Below are 6,790 nucleotides of genomic sequence, written 5' to 3' on the forward strand. Positions count from 1 at the left end.
ATATCTATGTCTTAATAGGTTGCCATATCACCGTTAAACGATCATATCCCTCATTTTACAAAACAAACCATTCACATAAAAATTAATATATTTTCTACTCGCCCACGTTTCGTTTCGTGGAAATTGCACCACCTCTTTTCACTGGAAAAGTGTATGGAAGGGTATCGCGTGCTGGTTTATCCTATCCATGTTTGCTTTCCTATCGGTTCTTGCATAAGATTTACTGTTTAGCGCATCTTTGCGTTAGTGTGTTAGTTTAACTTGATCGGGAGACGTGTTCGTCGACTTCAACGTCAACCGACAACACTGCAAGAATTGGCCGTGGCACTGCAAGGGGAGTAGGTCAGATTGCCCCAAATCGTGATTGGACGGTTGATTAGGAGCATGCCACGACGAATTGCGGAATGTTTGAGGATTGGTGGAGCAATTACTCATTATTAAGACAAAAATCAAAAACGTCCATTTTCACTTTTGACAGTGTATCTCTTTGCGAGAGAAATGGGAACATCAGAACTGTTTATGTTCATGTGTAGGCCATTGGCCTGTTATTAACATACAGTGGTTACCTCTAATAAAAACAGCAGTGCATTTCCGCAGTTTTGTATTGTTTCTGAATATCCCCTAATTTTGTTTAAGAGTATATAAGCATTGTACTCAACAAATAAATAATAATCTAAAGAGAGGAATAACTATACATTGATTAGTATAGACATAGAGAATTTTTGATTAAGCCCTGTATCTTTATTTTAGTTTAGTTTAGTCCCCCAGCCCTTCCTTCACTTCAACTTTAATCTTATTTTTTAAAGTTAAGCAAATATGAATGCGTCAGAAAATTATTTGCATATCTGAAAAGAGCAATCAGTGATACGTAACATGGTATCTGGAATTTCTTATTTAGACCAGTATTTTTACTTGAATACCCCTTTAATAGTGTGATATTTATTGGATTTGAATTATGAAAATGCGATCGTACCAGAAAACTATTTACATACTTACAAACAGAAATGAACGTGCTTTTCACAAATATATAACATGGTACCTGGAATTTCGTATTTGGACATTGCACAGCCCCCATACCCACCCACCCGTAATCATGGTAAAGTACCATCCAAAGCAGTGATTCTCAACCAGTGTGCCGCGAGATCCTCCTAAGTGTGCCGCGAAATTTTGAACGGCACACTAAAAAATGTGAAAAACAACGTGATCCCAATTGAATATTCACTGGTGTCCACTTATCAGTTCATAGCTGTGTGTTCTTTTTTTAGTTTGAGTCACTGTATATGAATATATTCTGTTTATATTTAGCAAACAATTCAAATATTTTTCATATATATATGTAGCCAGGTGTGTCGAGATTTTTTCATGTGTTCCAAGATGTGCCGTTGGCAAAAAAGGTTGAGAACCACTGATCCAAAGTGTGAAGGTAAGTAAATTTTTATTGTGTGCTAGGCTGATTTTCTTGTTATAGTGTCGTGAATATCCTTGTTCTGGCTTAGAGTGTGCCAGGTTTCCGTATATGTTAATAAGTCACGTGATATCCTACATTTGCATATGAAAGTTGATGCTGTGTGATAGATTTGTCAACTGACAATACCGTATTATACAGGGTGACCCAAACAACCTATTAATTTTTTTTTATTAAAATCCTACTGGATTTGCTGGAATTAAACTTCAGTCTGTGTGCGATCATTCACCAAAGTTTCAGTTATCTTGGTGGCTTTGCATAAAAGTCATGTTCTTTTATTCTCGAAATATGCTCCAAATGGCCTCCCCCGCGTCGCGCAAAATTGTCAATTACTGAAACACGTTCCTCTTTGGGGATGGGGATTTCCCTGATTATCTCAAGGATAATGTGTACCAGAACAACCCTCAAACGATTGTTGAGTTTAAGGTAGCAAAAATCAGGGAAATCCCCCAAAGAGGAAAGTGTTCGCGTAATTGACAAGGAAAGTGCATAGATTCCAAAGAGTTTTATTTTAACATCATTTGAACATATGACTTTAAAAAAGCAACCAATGCTTTAAAATCGATTTTAAATAGCCATAATTTTCAATTAAAAATTATATAGGCCTTGTTACAACCCCTTTTACAATAACAACCCCTATTGTAATAAATATAATAATTGTAATAAAATTTCAATTAACCCCTATTGTAATATCAACCCTTATTGTAATAAATGTTATAATTGTTATAAAATTTTAGTTAACCCCTATTGTAATATCAACCCCTATTGTAATAATTGTAATTAATGTATTTTATCATACAATAAATTCGACATCTAAATTTAAAAGTCAATGGATTTTGAAAACCCATTGAATATCAATATATAGGAGTAATGGTATACTGCATAGAATATTATGAAACAACATGAGTAAAAGCCGTTAACGAGTTTGGAGAAATTATTAAAATGGAATGTCAGCCCATATTGTAATCAACGATATTTAAATAAACGTAAAGTATGTTCTCTAAACTATCTGTCGTCTGAGGATTTTGAACATCATTTCCGTGAGAATATCAGATTAAATAATCCTCCTGATAGCATTTTTTTAAATCCTTCTCTACACCTAGACACATTTATTACAATAGGGGTTGATATTACAATAGGGGTTACACGGTATAACCCCTATTGTAATATCAACCCCTATTGTTATAATTGTAATAAATGTTGTTTGCCATGTCAGTAAAATCGACACCTAACTTTAAATGTCTATAGATTTTGATCACCATATCCGTATCAATATATAAGAGTACTGGTATGAATTTATACTGTATAGAATATTATGAAAAAAAACCCCACCGAAATCATGCCTCAAAGCCGCTTGGAGAATTAATAAAATGGAAAGTCAACCCCTGTTGTAATCAATGATACTTAAAAAACGTGAAGTAGGTTCTTTGAACGATCGGTCGTCTGGGAAATTTGAAAATCTTTTCCGTATGCATATCAGATAAAATAACCCCCCTGATTCCATTTTTTAAATTTTATTCTACTGTTAGACATATTTATTACAATAAGGGTTGATATTACAAAAGGGGATACACGGTATAACCCTATTGTAATAAAATTTATGTCAACCCCTATTGTAATAATTGTAATAAATGTGTTTTGCCATGCTAATAAAATCGAACATAAAGCTATATAGTCAGACCGATTGGTAAAGCAATTTCAACAACGATCCAGAATCCGGAAGTAGTCGAAATAATGATAGATATTTCGAAAAAAAACGCAAAAAATGGGTGTTTTGGGGGAAAAACTCGATTTTTCCGTCCAATATCAATGGATAAAACGAATTAAGCTTTCGTTGAGTGCCCCGAGGAATGGACTGTCGTATGATGCCCAATTTATACGGATACTATGACCAAGCAGCAAAATATGACAAACTGAAAATCAAGTATTTTCTGATTTGGAGCGTTTTTGGACGCCTTTATCTCAAAAACTTAACCTACATTTTTTTAAAACTTTCTCTATCGAGAGTCCATTGGATAGTCTTGTGCATGAAACCATCCAATAAGACTTTGAAATGCCTGGAATAGGATAAAAAGGGGACTGAAAATCGAAAAAAGTCGAAATTCGTCAAATTTTGGAAAATGCTATATTATTTTATTATTTAATCAGATTTTTACGAAAAGGTTACACATTCAGATAACTGACCTAATTACGATTCTAACGATGTATAATATGTATTGAGTTATTGAAATTTAATTTTCGATATTTTGACATTTTTGAATTTTTGGCACTTTTGAACATAGGATTTCTCAGGGCCATTTTATCTGATCAGATAATGTAATATATCATTACAGAGCCCTGTGGCTATCTAATTGTCCAAATTGGTTATTAAAACTATCCCGACAATAATCTCCATACTGGACGTATTCAAAAAATGAAGAAAAAGGTTAAAAAAAAATTAGCGCTCTTGCGAAAAACTTGATTTCTCCACCAGCTCTTAGCGGACCAAAAGAACTAAAGTGTCGCTGGATAGCGCCATTAATGGACATCTAAATGATACGATTTAAATGGCTAGAAAATAAATTATGGTACGCCGAATATCTAGTATTTTCCGTTTTGGAGCATTTTGAGAGGCCTTTTTCTCAAACACAACTACATTGGACTATGGTTGGACTATGGCGTGAGTCCAAAAATAAAAGCATTGAAATAACATAAGTTGTCCAAAAATAGCCTCAATCTTGGAAAAAATGTTGAAAAATCGTTAAATTACTGAAAATGATCTTCTAATTTTCTTTCTTTGGAAGAAAGCTGAATGGATTATTCTGAAACTTCTTGAATAGAAGGGAAGGTAACCAAACAACTTGTTAAAGCTATCCCGACAATGATCCAAAAACCGGAAGTAGTCGAAATAATTTCCGATATTTTGAGAGAAAAAAAAACGTAAAAAGTAAAAAAAATGGTGATCTTCCGAAAAAAGTGATTACTACGCGAGATTTCCCCTAATCAAAACAACTAAAGTGTCATTGGATAGTTCGAACAATGGACGATCTTGTGACATCTAAATGGTAAAAATTTGCGGGTTAGGCAATATATAATGGAACGCTAAAAATCTATTATTTTCCTTTTTGGAGCCTATTCAGACGCTTTTATTTCGAAAACTTCTCTTATTTCCTTTCTTATACTGCTGTTACTTAGAGTACTAACAGTGGTCTATGGTGTGAATCCAAATTTAAAAGCCTCAATATAGTATAAATGGTCCAAAAGGGCCACAATCTTTGAAAAAAGTCGAAGAATCGTTATATCTGTAAATCTACTTTTAATGGTATAAGGGAGGTAAAACTGTCCAATGGATCTTTCTGAAACTTCTGGTACAGGAAGTTAAGTTCCAATACCACTTGTTAAATCTATCCCGATAATGATCCGTAAACAGGAAGTAGTAAAAAAAATATTCGATAATTTAAAAAAGACAGTAAAAAAATCGGAATTTCATCGTTTGGTAGTTCGATAAATGGGCTATTGTATGACACACTTTCTGTCTGATTCCTGAAAGCCGGTTCAGTGCTGCTTGTAGGTCTAGTTATTATTAATTTTTTTTCAGCAGGAGCGGATTTCTCCATGATTGAAAACAGATATCGATCTGGAACCAAATTTTCTATTAGGAAACCATGTGGTGGCTACTTGATAAAACAATTTTGAAACTTCTGCGCATAACGGAAGTAACCGAATTTTGTACTTTTTTTCCGGAATTGAAAATCGGCCGTGGTTTCGTCAATTCTTTACCTATTTTCAAACAAATGACATTTTCGGAAACCCCGAATCTTTTCCGAGATAATGGCTATCTCACATTTTTCAATTTCAAACATTCATCTATGGCTTTTGTCGTTCGAATTTTGAAAATACGTTGTTTACCAGACAATTTTTGTTATTCTGCAAAATTTTCAAATTTGACCTATATTTTTGGATACCTGAAGTCTATCCGATTCCAATAATATAAGTTTCATTCAGAGTTATCGCCCTTTATTTTTCGATTTTTTCGAATTTTCTGTCCATTTTATAACCCTTATTGATGTTTCTGAAACTGCTGGAACATAAAGCTATATAGTCAGACCGCTTGGTAAAGCAATTTCAACAACGATCCGGAAACCGGAAGTAGTCGAAATAATGATAGATATTTCGAAAAAAAAACCGCAAAAAAATGGGTGTTTTGGTGAAAACTCGATTGTTCCGTCCAATATCAATGGATAAAACGAATTAAGCTTTCGTTGAGTGGCCCGAGGAATGGACTGTCATATGATGCCCAATTTATACGGATACTATGACCAAGCAGCAAGATATGACAAGATGAAAATCAAGTATTTTCTGATTTGGAGCGTTTTTGGACGCCTTTATCTCAAACATTAACCTACATTTTTTTTTTAACTTTCTCTATCGAGAGTCCATTGGATAGTCTTGTGCATGAAACCATCCAATAAGACTTTGAAATGCCTGGAATAGGATAAAAAAGGGACTGAAAATCGAAAAAAGTCGAAATTCGTCAAATTTTGGAAAATGCTATATTATTTTATTATTTAATCAGATTTTTACGAAAAGGTTACACATTCAGATAACTGACCTAATTACGATTCTAACGATGTATAATATGTATTGAGTTATTGAAATTTAATTTTCGATATTTTGACATTTTTGAATTTTTGGCACTTTTGAACATAGGATTTCTCAGGGCCATTTTATCTGATCAGATAATGTAATATATCATTACAGAGCCCTGTGCCTATCTAATTGTCCAAATTGGTTATTAAAACTATCCCGACAATAATCTTCATACCGGACGTATTCAAAAAATGAAGAAAAAGGTTAAAAAAAATTAGCGCTCTTGCGAAAAACTTGATTTCTTCATCAGATCTTAGCGGACCAAAAGAACTAAAGTGTCGCTGGATAGCGCCATTAATGGACATCTAAATGATACGATTTAAATGGCTAGAAAATAAATTATGGTACGCCGAAAATCTAGTATTTTCCGTTTTGGAGCATTTTGAGAGGCCTTTTTCTCAAACACAACTACGTTTTTTCTTAAACGTTTTTTACTCAGAGTCCTATCGTTGGACTATGGCGTGAGTCCAAAAATAAAAGCATTGACATAACATAAGTTGTCCAAAAATAGCCTCAATCTTGGAAAAAATGTTGAAAAATCGTTAAATTACTGAAAATGATCTTCTAATTTTCTTTCTTTGGAAGAAAGATGAATGGATTATTCTGAAACTTCTTGAATAGAAGGGAAGGTAACCAAACAACTTGTTAAAGCTATCCCGACAATGATCCAAAAACCGGAAGTAGTCGAAATAATTT

This window comes from Patella vulgata, chromosome 4, assembly GCF_932274485.2.
Source record: "Patella vulgata chromosome 4, xgPatVulg1.2, whole genome shotgun sequence".
Taxonomy (NCBI): domain Eukaryota; kingdom Metazoa; phylum Mollusca; class Gastropoda; family Patellidae; genus Patella; species Patella vulgata.